This window comes from Megascapheus bottae, unplaced genomic scaffold (genome assembly GCF_031878675.1).
Source record: "Megascapheus bottae isolate mThoBot1 unplaced genomic scaffold, mThoBot2.hap1 HAP1_SCAFFOLD_57, whole genome shotgun sequence".
NCBI lineage: Eukaryota > Metazoa > Chordata > Mammalia > Rodentia > Geomyidae > Megascapheus > Megascapheus bottae.
The window spans coordinates 1,195,038-1,215,751 of NW_028327810.1; the positions used below are offsets into that span (position 1 = coordinate 1,195,038).

General features: G+C 38.1%; 1 pseudogene; it reads right to left on the reverse strand.

The window, feature by feature from the left end:
- Nucleotides 1-6,682: 6,682 nt before the first annotated feature.
- LOC150039155 (vomeronasal type-2 receptor 116-like) lies at nt 6,683-17,726 on the reverse strand (annotated as a pseudogene).
- Between the last annotated feature and the right edge of the window lie 2,988 nt (nt 17,727-20,714).

Consider the following 20,714-nt stretch of genomic DNA (forward strand, 5'->3'; position numbering starts at 1 on the left):
TCACATTATTTTGCAGAATGAATGATGAGGATAAATGCATTTTCTACCACAATCTGCCATATGGTCCTTAAATACACTTAAATATAGATAGATAGATAGATAGATAGATAGATAGATAGATAGATAGATAGATAGATATTTGTACATTTATGAATCCACATATTTGTAAAAGAGCACTACAGATAGATCTATTTTTTGAGGGCGTGGCTTTTGGTAGGCATTGGAATTATGCTCTTCAAATGGGTACATCTGCATGCATGTCAATGGCCTTGCCACAGAAGTCAGAATTATATTTAGATCCTTCCAATGAAGCAAAAATATTCTCATGAAATTTTCTATACCTCAGTCCCTAGAGGTATGAAGACAAGGACAATGAGTTATTCTACATTTCTATAAATTAAGTCAAAATGATATCATTTGACTCAAATCTACATTTGAATGTATCTCTTTCTGATTTGAAGTGGACACTGTCCTTTTCTTACAATCTACTGACTTAAAGAAGAGAAGAGGAAATTGAATTATTACTGTCTTTTAATTTTAGGAAGAAGTTTATATTTTTATACAGTAATTACTTTGTGTTAGAAAACTCATAAGAGCCAACCACTTGTGGTTCATGCTTATAATCCTAACTACTCAGGAGGTTAAGATCCAAGGATCAGAATTCAAAGCCAGCCTGGGTAGGAAAGGCCATGGGACACTAATCTCCAACTACCTACCAAACATACACACACATACACACACACACACACACACATACACACACAACTCAAAATGAAAACAAACCAAATCCAACATGTCATAAGTGGGGCTGTGGCTCAATTGGTTGAGAAATACCTTGAGCAATAAAGCTCTGGCTTAGCACCAAGGCACTGAGTTCAGGGCCTGGGACCAGCACCGAGAAGTATATATCTATGCTTACATCTATAAATAATACGTAAATTATATAGTGTATATGGAATATTAATATAACAATACATATATTTAGTATACAATAATTTTAATATAATATATAATTCAATATGTAATAATTCATACATATGCATAATAATGTTATGTGTAAAATTATATGATACACATACATCATATAATATTCATATTCTATGCTATGTAATTGTATACACTATATTATACACATTCTATAGTGTATATACAATTATATAGTATATATGACATACTATATATTAATACATATTATTCATTATGTAATAGACATTATATACTATATAATTGTATAGCGTCTACAAATTATATTATAAATACTATATAGTATGTTACCTGACTTTATTTCAATATAAATCTAGCATAATTATTAATCCACACAGTTAATAAAATGTTAATACAATATAGTGTAATAATATAACTAAGATAATTGAGTTAATATAATTAACAGAAGAATTTATAATAAATGTAAACAAATTATGCATTGTTGTATATTATTCTGGTTTTGCATGATATGATACTGATACAATCCATTAGTTCCAGGAATGTTTGCACATGTTACTATAAAGACAATAATGTCCTCGTGGACAAAGATGCTTTTCTTCTTAAAATATGTTATCATATACTTGGACACTTTTGTATGGTGTTCTAGGTTGACCCTATTTCCTCAAGCATACTGGGTACTAAGTGAGCTCACTGCTAGTAACCTACATTCTTGTCTCTGTATCCTGGGAACCTGTAAGTTTCCTGAAGGCTTCCCCTTGTGTGTGCAGTTTTAAATTTTTGGATTATTTGTTTGCTTCTCCAGAGGATTTAAACCTGCTGCTTTCTAGTTTTATTTCAGTAAAGCTTTATAGATAAAGAGCATATAATACAATATTTATGGAAGTTAAAATCTATAATCTATTTTGTAGAATTCGGCATCATCTGGTGGTGAATGCATTATGTTATTTGATAGATTGTGTACATTGCAGCTGTTGTCATGAAATGTTCTGTCATGTTAAATGAGTCCAATAGATGGAATATGCTATGAACTGCAGCAATGTCGTTTCTGACATTCTACACTTTTTAATCTATAACAGATCTAGATGCCTCAACATCACCACATAGAGTTATGGATCTTGATTTTGTTTTTCTCTTTCTCTTGTGATTTGATGCTCTCTTCAGCATAACTTTTAACACAAAACATATTAAAGATCAGTATATTTCTAGGAAAAAATGTAATCTAAATTAGTTCCTTTATTCCTTTAGTCATACTTTTCCTGAGATATGATTTGAACAGTTTCACATAAATATATTTGTTATACCTTTATGTCTATGTCTCTTCATGATTATTTTTAAGATATCCATATCTAGCCTTAAGAAAACCCAAGGACAGTGCTCAGGCCCTACGTTCAAGCCCCAGGAATGGCAAAATCAAAACATACCAAAACAAAACAAAAAACCCAATATTTCCACCTGAATACTTTACCCTTTTCTCGCCAATCTCAGAAGAAGTCAGGGAATTTTAACTGTTTGTCAGGGTCACATGGCACAGAAGTTTTGTTCATGTTCAGTTTTCAGTATAATTCATTTTTCAAACCAGGTGCTGGTGGCTCATGTAATCCTAACTACTCAGCAGTCTGAGACCTGCGACTGTGGTACAAAAGCCCAGGTACAAAAGTCCATGAGACTCCTATCACCAATTAGCTACCAGAAAACTAAAGTGGTGCTATGGCTCAAAGTGATAGAGCAATAGCCTTGAGCTGAAGATCAGGCCCAGAGTTCAAGCCCCACGACTAAAAGACAAAACAAAAACCCAAACAAAAGAAGGCCATTTTTCCTTTAATCAAAGGGCTGTTAAAGTATATATGTTGCAATCTTTAAGAAAGCATAAGATTTTAAGTCTCTGTTTTTGAAATTCAATGTAAACTGAGTATCAAACCTTAGTCAATAAACACAGTATGTTTTTCTATTTGAAATGTGAAAATCTTTTTCATTCTAAGGAATCAGGAGCTTTGAATGAAATGTTCTCAGTAAAGTCATCAATGTAATTTTCCCATGACTAGAATGTGTGAGACTCGTGCAATATATTTGCATTACCATCCTTACTACTGCATTATGACCAATTTCCTTCCAAAGTTCCTTGTATTTTAAAGAGCCTTTTCAGGTCTCTCTTATAGGAAGTCAGTGTTTCAGCTCTGTTATTACATTGGGTTAAGGAGAGAAAATACAGGCCACATGTTCATTTCAAACTACAGGGAGAAGAACTGAGGCAAAAGTAATGAGACTAGATTTTGCAGCTTATGAAAGACTAAGAATATGTGTTGTACAATTCTGATAGAAGTATGTTAGAATGTAGTATTTATTTCCAGATTATAAATGTGATTGCTAATTTCCTTTTACTTGGCTACTTAAATTTCCTATTTCAAAGAATTTTGTTTGATCATTATCTGAAAAACATCCTTGCTTGTCGTTTTTTTTCTTTTAATCAAGAGAAGACTAGGAATGTGAAGGCCAATAGGATCCAAGGATCATCTCATGAACTCAAATGTGGAAGACTAAGTGAAAGATTTGCCCCACCCCAGATGATGCCGAAAGTCTGCTTCACATGATTCTGTCCGTGTGTGTGTGTGTGTGTGTGTGTGTGTGTGTTTGTGTGTGTGTAGATGTGTGTAGAGGTCATTGGGCCTGGGTGCTGTCTCTGAGCATTTCCACTCAGAGGTTAGCATTCTGCCACTTGTACCACAGCTCCACTTCTAGTTTGGGGAGTGGTGATGGTGAATTGTACTTGAGGGTCTCATGGATTTTCCTGCCTAAACTGGCTCTATGATCCTCAGATCTCAGCCTCCTCAGTAGATAGGATAATAGAAGAATTACCAGTATATTTGCTATGAATTGTATTTGATCTTGGTTTTCTGCATCTAAAAGAGTTGTTCCTTTTATTCTTTATTTTTTTTGTGCTTAAGAAGATATTTTCTATATCCTTTCAACAGGAATTATAATGTTAAAGTATGTGACATCATTCAACCATTATGGTAATGGAGTTTCACTCTGATTTTGTGAAAATAAGGTGATCTGAAGCCTGGGGACATCATCCTAATGAAAGGGGACTCAATCCACTCATACATCTGCCCTTTTCAGTGAATCTATAAATACATACAATACTATGTGTATTTAAGATGTACTTCCCCGAAATACTTGCTACCACTTCGAGTGGTCGTCTCATCTCATGAACTATCATTTCAGGGAATAGAAAGCCTTTACATGCTCTCTTGATTTTTTTGCCTCTTTTGAGGCCTGAACGATCCTGAGAGCTGTACTTGGTTTTTCTCAAGGCTAGAACTCTACCACTTGTGATACAGCACCATTTCTGGCATATTTTGTGTATGTGGTACTGAGGAATCACACCCAGCTCTTTGTGTATGCTAGGCAAGCATTTTAACTCTAGGCCAAACTTCCGGGCTGTCCGCTTGATTTGTGTGCTTATTATCAATATTGTGAACACCAGAGCTTCTATCTACAATGGGTTTAACATTTGCACAACATGGATGGGATGTCTTAAGGACCATCACTTGTCTCTTTTTCCTTACTCAGACTTGATAAACTCCTCTCCTTCCTGATGGTCAACATACACTCTGACTTCTGCACAGTTGATACTGGGGAGTTTGTATATTCTCATAATTGTTAATTGGATTGCTACTGCATGTGTAAGCAGTGTTTAACTCAACAATAACAAACAAACCCTGTTGATAAAATTAAGAAGATATAAAAAAACAGCTTCATTAGAAACAAAGTGTTTCACCATCTCTTATAAAATATTAACAACTTAGAAATATTTGCTCAGTACTATGCCTTTTAAAAGGAACATAAGCACAGGAAGGATGGCCATTATGTGACACTATGTCTTAAATAGTTATGTTTCATTAAACATGTATACAGCCCAATAATTCAATCTATTTAAAATAATGAATAATTTATTACATAAAAAGAAGGTAATAGAAATGCAACATTGTTATAATCATCAGATAACCGAGTATATATCTAATATATGTATGTTCCATAATTTAAAAATAATTAAATAGAGATTTGTAATAGAGCAAAACCTAGATACATAAGGCCCTATATTATGACGCTAAATGAAAGGATCTCTAGGATATAGAAACAAAATCCATATAATGAGTGATAGTTCTCCTTAATGTACTATGTTATCTCTCATCTCTTTTGCTGTGCCTTGGTTATCTCATATTGTTAAACTATCTCACTTTGTTATGTGATATATTGGATATATTTGTATTTGGTTATTTGAAATTGGATAGGGAAGAGGGAAAATAAGATGAGGGGTTGTGGTTGAGGGGAGGGAAATGGGGACCAAGACATGAGAAAGGGTATCAATGTATGTGAATTAATGCACCTTGTACCTTCTATCTGGTAAATGTAATGTAACCTTTCTATTAATTATAATAAAAATATATGAAAAATAATTAAACAAGTATATGTTGAAAAGCATATCCAGCAATGTATAAGCAAACTTAGGAATCTACATTTTGTTCAGCTATTGCTTCATGAATCTAATACATTGTGATATACATTAAAAGTATATTTTTGTAGGATATATAAGCAATACTGAAATTCTAAAACCATATAGAAAAACAAGCCATATAGAAAACCATATAGAAGAAGTAGGAGGGGGAAAAAGAAGGAAAAAGAAAAGAGAGATTGAAGGGAACTAGAAAGGATGGGGCAAGGTAGATTGATTTGAACAACAGATTTTTAAATACTGCAAAACAGATGTGGGAATACAAATTATTAAATAAAATGCAGTAATGAGTATATGAAATCATGGAACATGTTAATAGGAAAATATTATTGAAATGGATTTGAAGACTAAGCAGCATAATAATATGCATGCAAAATTAATGTACTTTAAAATTTAGTTCCTAGGTACTCAAAGAGCTGGGATTTGATTAACACAGTTGGAAACCAACCTGGACAAAAAAGCTCATGAGAATGTTATCTTCAGTTAACCACCAAAGATCCAACAGTGAGGCTGTGGCTTAAGAGGTAAAGCACTTAGCTTTGAACAAATATACTCAGTCACAGTACCCAAACTTCAAGTTGAAGCCCTAGAACTGACACAAAATAACAAATTTTAGACAAGTTATTAATAAAGCAATATAAGAAAGCAAGTCAGAAGTGAGAATATAATAGTGAAGCTGGTTGTGGTGGCTTATGCCTATAATCCTAGCAACTAGGGGGCTGAGATCTGAGGATCAAGCTTCAAAGCAGCCTAGGAACAAAAGAACCTGAGACACTTATCTCCAAATAACCTCTAGAAAATGGGAAATGGGAGTTGGCTTAAGGGGAATGTGGTATCCTAGAGCTGTAGAGCTCAGGGACAGTGGCCAGGCAGAGTTCAAGCCTTATTATACATGCGCACACAGACATACACATACACACACTCACACACACAAACACACACACACTAAATATAATAGTGAAGATGAAAGGAGATGGAAGGTTAAATAAAGAGCAAATAGAAAGAACCAAAAAATACAGAATAAAATTCAAATTTACCTGGCTCTGGCTACTAATGTGACTGTACCATTACTAGGGAAATGAATGTCACTCATATGTTGAAGTGATTCCAAGAACACAAATGAGTATATTTGGTCAAATATTTAAATTTCAGCTTAAAATGGCCTATTTGTTTGAAGATGGCTTCTGTCCCAGAAGCCATGCCCAGAATTATTATCTGGTCTTATCAAAATGATGTGCACTTGGGGGCAAAGATTCAGCCCAGAAGCCTAGCATTGGAGGCCAAGATAGAGAAGACCTCTACAGTCACCATGGCTTTCCCTTTGGCACTGTGGTAAATAGGCAGGAAACTGAGGAAGACACTGCAGAACAACAGCTTTCTGAAGGTCAGGAACTTGGCTTCAATGAAGGTGTTAGGCAGGTTCCTGGCAAAAAAGCCCCAGTGAAGTTGGCCAAGGCCAGGGAGCCCAGGTATTCCAAGACACAGTAGAAAGCAGTGAGGGAGCCCTTGCTACATAACATGATGAGGTGACCATGTTCAGAGTATGCATCTGTGTCAATGAAGGGAGGAGAGGTTCCAAGCCAAATTCCACAGAGAGTCCCCTGGATCAGGGTGCAGATGGGAATGATGAAGTTAGGAGCCCCTGATACCAATAGCCAAATCATCCTTCTTGCTGGAAGAGTGACCTTGAAGGCCAGAACTACAGTTACAGTTTGGCTAAGACAGCAGAAACAGCTACAGTGAACACAATTCCAAATGTGGTTTGTTGTAGAATGCAGGTGACTGTGTTGGGACCGCCAATAAAGAGCAAGGAACAGAGAAAGTAGAAGATGATGGAGATGAGCAGGATATAGCTATGAGTCTGGTTATTTGCCTTGACAATGGCAGTGTTCTTATATTTCACAAATACCCCCAAAACAACTGCTGTGATTGTAGATAAAAATGAGCCATATAGGCCAAGGCCACCCCTAAGGGTTCTCCATAAGCCAGGAAACTTGCAGCTCTTAGGAAGCACTGGTTCCTCTCTGTGTTGGCATACTGATGATCTGGACAGTTCACACACTGCTCCAAATCTCATAAGAACATCCAATTCTCATTAGCCCCTTTACAGTACTTAGAAAGGAAATAAGGAAATCCCTAGATAGCGATCATTCGGACAAGTGAATACTTAGTAGCATAAAGTAAATATTACCAGATATGTTCAGTATTACTTTTATGCATTCTTCATGTTCTCACAGTAATTCATACATTCTCATAATTTAGTCGGAGTGAAAGTCTTTACTGGCAATCATGATTGTACATATTATTTCTTGTCATTTTAATACCCTACAAATACTTTTATGTCTTCCTCATGCTGACATAAATCTCAGACTTATGTACACAAGTCAAACCCTCATTCAAAATTTTATATAGTGGGGCCAAGAGTGTTGCCTAGTGGTAGAGTGCCTGGCAAATATGCATTTATCTCTGAGTTTGATTCCTTATTACCACATACAAAGAAAAAGATGGAAATGGTGCTGGGGCTAGAGAGCTAGCCTTTGAAACCCAATGAGAGTGCTCAGTCCATGAGTTCAAGGGACAGCACTGGCAAAAAAATGTGGTATGTAAACCTTGCATGTTCCTCTATGTCTGTATAGCACACTATGCTCCTTCCTTTCAGTGGTTATATTTGTCTCTTCTATTCATCTCTACAGGAACAGATAATCAAATCACACTTTGAAGGTTTAAAATCATGCTATGCACAATACTTGTGCCTGATTGTGATTCTTTTTTTTTTTAATTTTTTTCTGTCCTGGGGACTGAACTCAGGCCTAAGCACTGTCCTTGGGCTTTTCTCAAGGCTGGAGCTCTACCAATTAGTTACAGCACCAGTTCTGACCTTTCTATGTATGTAGTACCAAGGAATTGAACCTGGGTCTTTGGGCATGTTAGGCAAACAAACTAGGCAAAATTCCTGACCCTCTGCCTGATTCTTAAATAAACCTAACCCAGAGCACTTGCTCTGCTGCCGCAAGAATTCTAAGTTATAGGAATAAAAATGTGTGTTCAGTTCCAATTTGATGCCTTTGTGGTCTGAGAGTGTGCATGGAATTATATCAGTGTTTCTGAATCTGTCCAGGTTTGCTTTATGGCCTAAGATGTGGTCTATTTTGGAAAATATTCCGTGTGCTGCTGAGAAAAACATATATTGTGTTGTTGCTGGGTGGAATATTCTGCAGATGTCTGTTAGATCTAGTTGGTCTATATTGTTGTTCAGTTCTAAGGTTTCTCTGTTGAGTTTTTGCCTTTTTGATCTGTCCATATGTGAGAGTGATGTGTTAAACTCACCGACAATCACTGTGTTTCGACCTATGTATGGTTTCAGTGTAAGTAAAGTTTGCGTGATGAAGTTCGGAGCTCCAGGATTGGGTGTGTAAATATTTAGGATCGTTATGTCTTCTTGGAGGAAAGATCCCTTTAGTAGTATGTAGTAACCTTCTTTGTCTTTTCTTACTAATTTTAGTTTGAAGTCTATTTTATGTGATATGAGGATGGCAACTCCAGCCTGTTTATGGGGGCTGTTAGCTTGATAGAGTTTATTCCAACCTCTCACTTTCAAAAGATGATTGTTTTTTTGGGTAAGATGTGTCTCTTGAAGACAGCAGAACGATGGCTCTTGCTTTTTGATCCAACAGACAGCCTATGCCGTTTAATTGGAGAGTTGAGTCCATTGACATTGAGTGTTAGGATTGAGAGATATTTATTAGTTCCTACCATTTTTGAAAGTTTTTATTAGGGCCTGTGTCTTGACAGTTCTTGTGGTCCTTAGATGGTATGCTGTTTAGGTGCCATTTCTTTCCCTATATTGCATTTATTTTGGTTTTCTATGTATAGAACATCTTTCAGAATTCTCTGTAGTGTTGGTTTTGTTGCAACATATTGTTGCAGCTTTTCCCTGGAATGGAATGTATTTATTGTTTCCTCAGTTATGAATGAGAGTTTAGCTGGGTACAGTATTCTTGGTTGGTAGTCATTTGACTTCAGGGCATGAAATATATGTTTCCAGTCACTTCTTGCTTGCATGGACTCTGCTGAGAAATCTGGGGTTATTCTGTTGGTTTGCCTTTATAAATTACTGATCTCTTTTCCCTGGCTGCCTTTAGGATCCTTTCTTTGGTTTCTATTGATCCAGTTCAGATTACGATGTGGCGGTGGGATGTTCTTTTCTGGTCAGGTCTGTTTGGGGTTCTAAAAGCTTCTTGTATCTGGATGGGCTTGCCCTTCTGGATATTTGGGAAATTCTCTGAGATAATTCCCTGAAGTATATTTCCAATGCCATTTACCACTTTCTCCAAGCCCTCCTCTATACCAATTAGCCTTAAATTATACTTCCTAATTATATCTTGGATCTCCTGAAGCACTCTCTCATTTTTCCTAGATTTGAATTGACTCATTTTCTTTTCTTTCTCTATAATAACTAAATTATCTTCAGGCGCGGAAATTCTCTCCTCTGCATTATCTAACCTGCTATCAAAGCCATCTACTTTATTTTTCATCTCCCTTGCTTCTAATTGCTCATTTTTGGTGCCTTGCATCACTTTTAGATCATGTATGGATTTCTTTAGCTCCTTGATTTCCATTTGAGTGGTTAGCTCAGTAACTTTATTTTTTTTGGACATTTGCTGAAGTTCTGTCATCTTTTTATTTGTTGATTCTATGAATTCTTCCATCTTTCTTTGAAAAACTTTTATTATGGCCTCTTTTATGGCTTCTTCTTTTTCACTTATCACCTTGTTTATGGTTTCCTCTTGTTTAGCTATGGCTTCCTACCTTATCTCTTTCTTTATATTTTCACATTTTTCATTAATGATGTTTATCAATTGTACTTGTATAGCACTTGGAAGACTCTCCACTAGGTTTGCCAGTGACTGTTCCATTGTCTGTTTACATCGGGAGGGGGATGTTGATTCTTGATTTGCCATTTTTCTTGAGTTTCTTGTTCTGCCCACTTGAAAATGGGAGCAAGATTAATACTAAACACGATTATAGTTTTTCAGATATAACCAACCAAGACCTCTGTAGCTCGCAGACACTAGATGTTCACAAATTTTGATTGGTGTTATCTCTCTTTCTTTTTGTGCACTTTCAAACCAGTCTAATACAACCACTGATAAGCGATTTATACCCAAATCAATAAGCCTCTCAAACCAATCTCTATTGTTTTTAAGTCCCTCTGAGCCTAGAGAATAATTAACCACCTAGATATACAGTATTGCTGAACAGCCATCAAGTGTAGATCGTGCTGTATAAGGGTTGAAAGACAAACAGAGGTCCAGAGATAGAAAACTAGGATGAGAAATGTCAGAGGAGGTACAAGAATATTAATGTAGGAGTGTAAGAATTTTGTAGTAATGAAGAAAATGTATAACGTAAGGATAACGGACCTAAGTTGGTAAGTAGGTAGTGTATTTGAGTACAAAATTTGGAAAGTATTAGAATAAAACTTAAGTGTTGAGGAGGAAGATGGTGCCGACACAATAGGGATGCTGCCTAGCTCTCTCTCACAAAAAGAGAGAACCAGGGAGTCCCATAAATCAATTACCTTAAGAAATCCACAACAACACACTCAAGAAGCAACAGAAAAGGACCCAAACTGGAAAAGAAATGTAGATAAAGCTCACATCCAACTTTCTCAAAGAATTCAGAATGCGAGGACCCCCTCACCCACTGCACCGGCTCTGAGACAAGAAAAGCAGTGGAGGAGGGGGCGGCGGAGTGAGCCGGTCCGGGCTGCGCTGGGCCGGGCAACCGGATCAGCGAGCCATAGAAGCAGCAGAACCAAGACGCGGAATCAGAAAAGCAAGCAGCGGAACCCAGACGCAGACCACAAGAGGAGGCAGAGATCCAAGGGGAGTGAAGGATTCTCCAACAACGTGCAGCTCCCACAAAGGAACGCAGAGGCATGAGTACCGCAGCGGGCCCCGAAACACAGAGAGGGTGCCAAGCCATAGAACTTAACTTAGAACCCTCCACCCTGCCTGAGAAGAGCAGGAGCAGGGGGGCAAGTAATTTAGAATCCTGTCCCTTCCCTCAACAGCCCCCTCCCCCAGGCCAATGACTGGAGATTGACAGGTGGGAGGCGCTAAGACCTAGCACCCCACCAAGGGAGGCAGAGGTGTCCCAGTCCCCACCCGCCCACCAGGTTCCTCTCCCAGGCCTCTGACTGGAGACTGACAGGTGGGCTACGCCAAGACCCAGCACCCCACTAGGGGAGGCGGGTGTGTCCCAGCTCCCACCCGCCCACCTGGTTCCTCTCCCAGGCCACTGGGTCAGGAGAGGGGGGATCACTGTGTCCCTGCCTTACAACAGTGGGTGGGGTGTACGGGTCAATAGGAGCCAGCATCTATCCCCCTCAAATCTTGAGCCGGGCATCCTCTAGCAGGGAATCCTGAGACAGCACCGAGGGGACCCCCACAGTCAAAGACTCTCTGACAAAGCAGCAGGGAACTGAAGGGCGGACCAGCAGCCAAGCTTGCCTTCTGAGAATCAGAAAGGCACGGCTCTGCCCTTGAAGCACACCTTCTCAGCCGGGCCCCGCCCCTGGGAACAGAGCAGACAACTGCAGGTCCTGCTGAGAGCCCCTGGAAACTCCCAAACCTCAGTCCTTTGGCTGGGGGCCCGCTCCTAGAGCCAGCACAGGAAAACCAACCATCTGCCCAGCACGCTGAGACTGAAGCTCCCAGATCCATCCCACGGCCCACTGTGAGGCCACTGGATGGGCTGGGAGCTAGTCGTACAGCAGCACACAGCCTCTGGTAATCGACCGAACACCTACAAAAATGGCAAACTCTGACATAGTCAGTAGAGGAATCAACTTGGCTGAGAACCACAGGTATTCACATATTCCCAGAACCACGGTCCAAATCCAAGCAAGAACGGCTACCTACTGACCACAGAGTGAACTACAACAACAGTTCTCGATGCCGAGGAGAGCGCAAAGACGAATTACGACATACATAAATAACCAAAGTCCCACGCAAAGCCCAAAAGGCAACAAGAGCGAAGGGACGAGAGAGATGTCACCATCCCAAGAAATGACACCTGAAGAGACACGAAACATTATCCTATTCAAGGAGATGATTGTGAACATGACTAAAGAGATTAAAACAGAACTCCAAAAACAATTCCAGGAACATAAGCAGGAAATCTCCAAAGAGCTCCTTGAATTCAAAAGAGAAATGGAAGAAAAGATTAATACCCTCAGAGCAGACATGATCAGCTCAGCGACCACACTTCAAGCAAAAATGGAGACATTAAGGAGCAGATTGATGGAGATGGAGAATAGAACATTAGAAACGGAAGACAAAACACAAGAGCTGGAACAGAGAATCGCCACCCTGGAAAAATCAGTCAGAATCTACCAGAGAGAGCTCCAGGAACTGGCAGATGTAGCAAAGAAGTCTAATCTTCGTATAATAGGGATTGAGGAGGGGGCCGAATTCCAGGACAAAGGTATGCAACCTTTATTCACCAAAATCATAGCAGAGAACTTCCCCAACTTCAAAAGGAAAAATACTCACATTATTGAAGGTTTCAGGACTCCAAGCTGGCAAGATCCTAGAACGAACTCACCTAGACATATCATAGTAAAGACATTAGACCCAAATACCAAGGAATTGATCTTCCATGCTGCAAAAACAAAGAAGGAGCTATACTATAATGGGAAGAGCATTCGAATTACAGCAGATCTCTCCATGCAAACCCTAAATGCAAGAAAAGCTTGGAAAAACATCACTGATGTCCTGAAGACTAACAACTGCCAACACAGACTGATATATCCAGCAAAATTAGCATTTACATTTGAGGGAGAAACAAGAATATTTCACTCCAAAGAGAAGATTTATGAATACGTGCACACTAAACCAGTGTTACAAAGAATACTAATTAACCGAGAACAAATTGTAGAACACCAAGAACCCCCATCAAGAAGCAAACATCTATAATTCACTAAACACAAAAGGGGAAAAAAGAGAAGGTAACTTAGAAGTAAAAATAAATAACAACAATGGACACTGACCATGTCTCCATCATCTCCCTAAAAGTGAACAGGCTGAACAATCCAATCAAAAGACACAGAGCAGCAGACTGGATTAAGAAACACCACCCATCCATATGTTGCCTCCAAGAGACACACCTCACAGACAAAGACAGAAACAAATTCCAAGTGAAAGGCTGGAAATGAATTTTCCACTCCAATGCACCATGCAAAAAAGCAGGAGTAGCAATCTTAATCTCCGATAAAATTAACATCTCAGTAAAATCAGTATACAAAGATAGAGACTGCCATTATATATTAGTAAAGGGTACAATCCATGCCCATAATATTACAGTTAAAATCATCTACTCTCCCAACACGGGAGCACCCAAATTCTTCAAACAAACACTTTTAGAACTACAGAACAAGATAGACTCAAACACAATCATTGTCAGTGACCTCAATATTCCACTCTCAACAAATGACAGGTCAACGCAAAAAAAGATAAGCAAAGACACCATCGACTTAAATGACACCATAGCCCAGCTGGACTTAACAGATACATACAGAGTCTTCCAGGCAACGGCGAAACTTTTTACATTTTTCTCAGCAGCACATGGAACACATTCCAAAATAGATCATATAATAGTTCATACAGAAAACTTAAGCAGATACAAAAAGTCTGATATAATCCCATGCATCCTATCAGACCACAGTGCAGTCAGACTAATCCTGAACAATGCAGTCAAAGTTAAAAAAACATTCAATCACATGGAAACTGAACAACACACTTCTGAATAACCCCTGGGTAACAGATCAGATCAGAAATGAAATTAAAAACTTCCTTGAATGTAATGACAATCAAGAAACATCACAAAGAAACTTATGGGACACAGCAAAGGCAGTTCTAAGAGGCAAATTTATCGCACTATGAGCGCATATTAAAAAGACACAAGAAGAGCATGTAAATAACCTTAAAAAAAGCTGAAATACCTAGAGGAGCAAGAAAAAGTTAATTCGAAAACAGCTAGAAGGACAGAAATAACAAAAATAAAATCAGGAATATCAGAGATTGAAATAAGATCTACTATACACAAAATTGATAAATCAAATAGCTGGTTCTTTGAAAGAGTCAACAAAATTGACAGGCCCTTGACAAGATTAATCGAAAAAAGGAAAGGGGAGACTCAAATAAACAAGATTAGAGACCCCACGGGAACAATCACAACTGATTCCCAAGAAATCCAGTCCATAATGAATAGGTACTACCAGAGCCTATATTCAAAGAAACAAGAAAATCTAGTAGAAATGGATGATTTCTTAAATAAATATAGGCTACCCAAACTGAACAACGATGAGGTAAACAAATTGAACAGACCAATTTCTTACAACGAAATTGTGGAAGCAATCAGGGAAATGCCAACCAAAAAAAGCCCAGGTCCTGATGGTTTCACTGCGGAATTCTACAAGACATTTAAAGATGAAATAACACCTATACTCTTGAAACTCTTCCGAGAAATAGAAACACAAGGAGCAATACCAAACTCATTTTATGAAGCTAATATTACTCTCATCCCCAAACCAGGGAAAGACCCAACAAAAAAAGAAAACTACAGACCTATCTCTCTAATGAACACAGATGCAAAACTCCTCAATAAAATATTAGCCAACAGAATCCAGAAAGAAATTTTAAAAAATCATACACTATGATCAAGTGGGCTTCATCTCACAAATGCAAGGCTGGTTTAACATTCACAAATCAATCAATGTAATACATCATATCAATAGAGCTAAGGATAAGAATCATATGATAATTTCTCTGGATGCGGAGAAGGCATTTGACAAAATACAACATCCATTCATGTTGAAAGCACTAGAAAAAATAAGAATAAGAGGTACATTCCTCAAAATAGTGAAAGTCATATATGAAAAACCTACAGCCAGTATTGTACTAAATGGTGAAATACTGGAACCATTCACCTTAAAATCAGGAACTAGACAGGGATGCCAACTCTCTCCACTTCTCTTCACTATAGTGCTGGAATCCTTAGCCAGAGCAATAAGAAAAGAAAAAGACATCAAAGGGATCCGCATAGAGAAAGAAGAAATTAAACTATCCTTATTCACAGACGACATGATCCTCTATTGAGTGACCCAACAAACTCCACTCCCAAACTACTAGAATTAATAAACCACTTTAGCAAAGTGGCAGGATACAAAATCAACCTTCAGAATTCAGTAGCCTTTTTATACACTAATACACAAACAGAAGGCCAAATCAAAAAATGATCCCATCTCCAAAAGCCCCCTAAAGAATAAAATACTTAGGAATATACTTAACCAAAGAAGTAAAGGAATTATTCAATGAAAATTATAAAAGCCTAATGAAAGAAATTAAAGATGACACTAGGAAATGGAAAGACATCCCATGCTCCAAGCTAGGGAGAACCAACATAGTGAAAATGGCTATACTGCCAAAACTGATATACAAATTCAATGCAATTCCCATCAAAATCCCAAAGACATTCTTTATGGAAATTGAAGATATAATCCAAAGCCAAGCAGTTTTTGTTATTATGGCTGTATAGTAGAGTTTGAAGTCTGGCATTGTAATACCACCAGCATTGCTCTTTTTGCCTAGAATTGTTTTGGCTATTCTAGGTCTTTTCTTGCTACATATGAATCTTTGGATTATATCTTCAATTTCCATAAAGAATGTCTTTGGGATTTTGATGGGAATTGCATTGAATTTGTATATCAGTTTTGGCAGTATAGCCATTTTCACTATGTTGGTTCTCCCTAGCTTGGAGCATGGGATGTCTTTCCATTTCCTAGTGTCATCTTTAATTTCTTTCATTAGGCTTTTATAGTTTTCATTGAATAATTCCCTTACATCTTTGGTTAAATATATTCCTAATTATTTTATTCTTTTGGGGGCTATTGCGAATGGGATCATTTTCTTTTTTGTTTTGTTTTGTTTTGTTTTTTATTGTAGTTAGTAAAAGGGTTACATGATATTTGCCAGATAGAAGGTGCATTAATTCACGTACATTGATAACCTTTCACATGTCTTGGTACCCATTTCCCTCCCCCCCCACCCCCCACCCGTCTTGGTTTTCCCCCCTTCCCTATCAAATTTCAAATATCCAAATACAAATAAACTCAATATATCAGATAACAAAGTGAGATACTATAACAATATGAGATTACCAAGGGACAGCAAAGGAGATGAGAGACAATATAGTACATTAAGGACAACAATCATTCATTATATGGCTTTTGTTTCATTTTCTTGATCATTTCATTTTTGAATCATTTTCTTGATTTGGCCTTCTGTTTGTGTATTGTTGGTGTATAAGAAGTCTACTGACTTCTGAAGATTAATTTTGTATCCTGTCACTTTGCTAAAGTAGTTTATTAATTCTAGTAGTTTGGGAGTGGAGTTTGTTGGGTGACTCAAGTAGAGGATCATGTCATCTGCGAATAGGGAGAGTTTAATTTCTTCTTTCCCTATGTGGATCCCTTTGATGTCCTTTCCTTGCCTTATTGCTCCAGCTAAGTTTTCTAGCACTGTATTGAAAAGAAGTGGAGAGAATGGAAATCCCTGTCTAGTTCCTGATTTTAAGGTGAATGGTTCCAGTATTTCACCATTTAGTACAATACTGGCTGTAGGTTTTTCATATATAGCTTTCACTATTTTGAGGAATGTACCACTTATTCCTATTTTTTTCTAGTGCTTTCAACCTGAATGGATGTTGTATTTTGTCAAATGCCTTCTCTGCATCCAGAAAAATTATCATATGATTCTTGTCCTTAGATCCATTGGTGTGATGTATTATATTGATTGATTTGCAAATGGTTATCCAGTCTTGCATCTGTGGGATGAAACCTACTTGATCATATTGTATGATTTTTTAAAATTTGTTTCTGGATTCTGTTGGCTAATATTTTATTGAGGAGTTGTGTGTCTATGTTCATTAGAGAGATAGGTCTGTAGATTTCTTTTTTTTGTTGGGTCTTTCCCTGGTTTGGGAATGAGAGTAATATTAGCTTCATAAAATGAGTTTGTTATTGCTCCTTGTGTTTCTATTTCTCGGAAGAGTTTCAAGAGTATAGGTGTTATTTCATCCTTCAACGTCTTATAGAGTTCCACAGTGCATCCATCTGGACCTGGGCTCTTTTTGGTTGGCATTTCCCTGATTGCTTCCACAATTTTGTTCTAAGAGATTGGTCTGCTCAATTTGTTTACCTCATCGTTGTTTAGTGTGGGTAACCCATATTTATTTAAGAAATCATCCATTTCTACTAGATTTTCTTGTTCCTTTGAATATACCCTGATAGTAGGTATTCATTATGGACTGAATTTTTGGGAATCAGTTGTGATTGTTCCCGTGGGGTCTCTAATCTTGTGTATTTGTGTCTCCTCTTTCCTTTTTTTGATTAATCTTGCCAGGTGTCTCTCTATTTTTTGACTCAAAGAACCAAATTTTGATTCATTAGTTTTGTGTATAGTAGATCTTATTTCAATCTCTGATATTTCTGATTTTATTTTTGTTATTTCTGTCCTTCTAGTTGTTTTAGAATTAACTTTTTTTTGCTCTTCTAGGTGTTTCATTTTTTTATGTTATGTACATACTCTTCCTTTGTCTTTTTAATATGCACTCCAAGTGAGAAAAATTTGCTCTTAAAACTGTCTTTGTTGTGTCCCATAAATACCGTTTTGATGTCTCTTGATTGTCAATACATTCAAGGAAGTTTGTTTTTCATTTCTGATTTGATCTGTTACCCAGGAGTTATTCAGAAGTGTGTTGTTCAGCTTCCAAATGATTGACTGGTTTTGACTTTGACTGCATTGTTCAGAATTAGTCAGACCCCAGTGTGGTATGATAGAAAGCATGGGATTATATCAGTGATCTTGTATCTGCTTACGTTTTCTGTATGAACTATTATATGATTTATTTTGGAATGTGTTCCATGTGCTGCTGAGAAAAATGTAAAAAGTTTTGCCATTGGGTGGAAGACTCTTTGTATATCTGTTTAGCCCAGCTGTGTATGGTGTCGTTTAAGTTGATGGTGTCTTTGCTTAATTTTTGTTGAGTTGACCTATCGTTTGTTGAGAGTGGTGTATTGAGGTCTCCCAATATGATTGTGTTTGAGTTTATTTTGTTCTGTAATTCTAAGAGAGTTTGTTTAACGAAATTTGGTGCTCCCGTGTTGGGGGAGTAAATGATTCTAACTGTAATATTATGGGCATGGATTGTACCTTTACTAATATATAATGGCCATCTTTATCTTTATGTAGTGATTTTACTGAGAAGTTAATTTTGTCGGAGATTAAGTTTGCTATGCCTGCTTTTTTGCATGGTGCATTGGAGTGGAAAATTCGTTTCCATCCTTTCACTTGGAATTTGTTTCTGTCTTTGTCAGTGAGGTGGGTCTCTTGGAGGCAACATATGCATGGGTGGTGTTTCTTAATCCAGTCTGCTGCTCTGTGCCTTTGATTGGATTGTTCAGCGCGTTCACTTTTAGGGAGATTATGGAGAAGTGGTCAGTGTCCATTGTCATTATTTACTTTTACTTGTAAGTTTCTTTCTCTCTCTTCTTTCCCCCTTTTGTGTTTTTTAAATTATGGATATTTGCTTCTTGTTGGGGGTTCTTGATGTTCTACAGTTTGTTCTCGATTAAATAGTATTTTTTGTGACGCTGGTTTATTGTGTACCTATTCATAAATCTTCTCTTTGGAGTGAAATATTCTTGTTTCTCCCTCAAATGTAAATGCTAGTTTTGCTGGATATATCAGTCTGGTTTGGTAGTTTTTGTTCTTCAGGACATCAGTGATGTTTTTCCAAGCTTTTCTTGCATTTAGGTTTTGCGTGGAAAGATCTGCTGTAATTCGATTTTTTTCCCATTTTAAGTCTTTCTTTGTTTTTGCAGCATTTAAGATGCATTCCTTGGTATTCAGGTCTAGTGTCTTTACTTTGATATGTCTAGATGAGTTCTTTCTAGGATTTTGCCTGTTTGGAGTCCTGAAACCTTCAAGAATGTGAGTATTTTCCCTTTTGATGTCGGGGAAGTTCTCTGATATGATTTTGGTGAATAGGGTTGCATTCCTTTGTTCTGAAATTCTGCACCCTCATCAATCCCTATTATACAAAGATTAGACTTCTTTGCTGCATCTGCCAGTTCATTGAGATCTCTCTGGTGGATTCTGACTGATTTTTCCAAGTTGAAGATTCTCTGTTCCAGCTCTTGTGTTTTATCTGCCGTTCCTGATGTTCTATTCTCCATCTCAGTCAATCTACTGCTTACTGCCTTCATTTTTGCTTGAAGTGTGGACACTGAGCTGATCATGTCTGCAGAGAGGGTATTGAACTTTTCTTCCACTTCTCTTTTGAATTCAAAGAGTTCCTTGGAAATTTCTTGCTTTTGTTTTTGGAATTCAACCTTCATTTCCAAAAGCATCTCCTTGATTTGAGTCATATTTCATGTCTCTTCAGTTGTCATTTCTTGGATGGTCGCATCTCTCTTGTCGCTTCGCTCTTGTTGCCTTTTGGGCTTTGCATGGGAATTTGATTATTTATGTCTGTGGTAATTCTTTGCGCTCTTGTAGGCATTGAGAACTGTTGTAGTTTGCTCTGTGGTCAGTAGGTGGCGGTCATTACTTGGAATGTGACTGGTCATTCTGGGAATCTGTGTATACCTGTTGTTCTCGGCCAAACTGATTCCTCTGCTGACTAGGTCAGTGTTTACAGTTTTTGCAGGGGTTCAGCCTGTTCCCCGAGGCTGTGTGCTGCTGTACGACTAGCTCTCGGCCTAACCAGTGTCCTCACAGTGGGCCGTGGGATGGATCGCGCTTCAGTCTCAGCGTGCTGGGCAGATGGTTGGTTTTCCTGTGCTGCTTCCAGGGGCGAGCCCCCGGCCAAGGGTCCCTGGGGTTTCCAGGGACTCTCAGGTAGGCCAGCTGGTGTCCACTCTGTGCCCAGGGGCGGGGTCCAGCTGAGGACATGGGCTGCAAGGGCAGAAATGCGCCTTTCTGATTATCATAAGGTGAGCGTGGCTGCAGGTCTGCCCTTAAATTCCCTGCTGTGTTTCCTCTGCTTTGTCAGAGTCTGTGACTGTAGGGGGGGCCCTTAGTACTGTCTTGCTCGGGATTTCCAGGTGGAGGATGTCCAGCTGAAGATTTGAGGAGGGCAGACACTGGCTCCTAGAGTGCCGCACACCCCATCCACTGTTGGAAGGCAG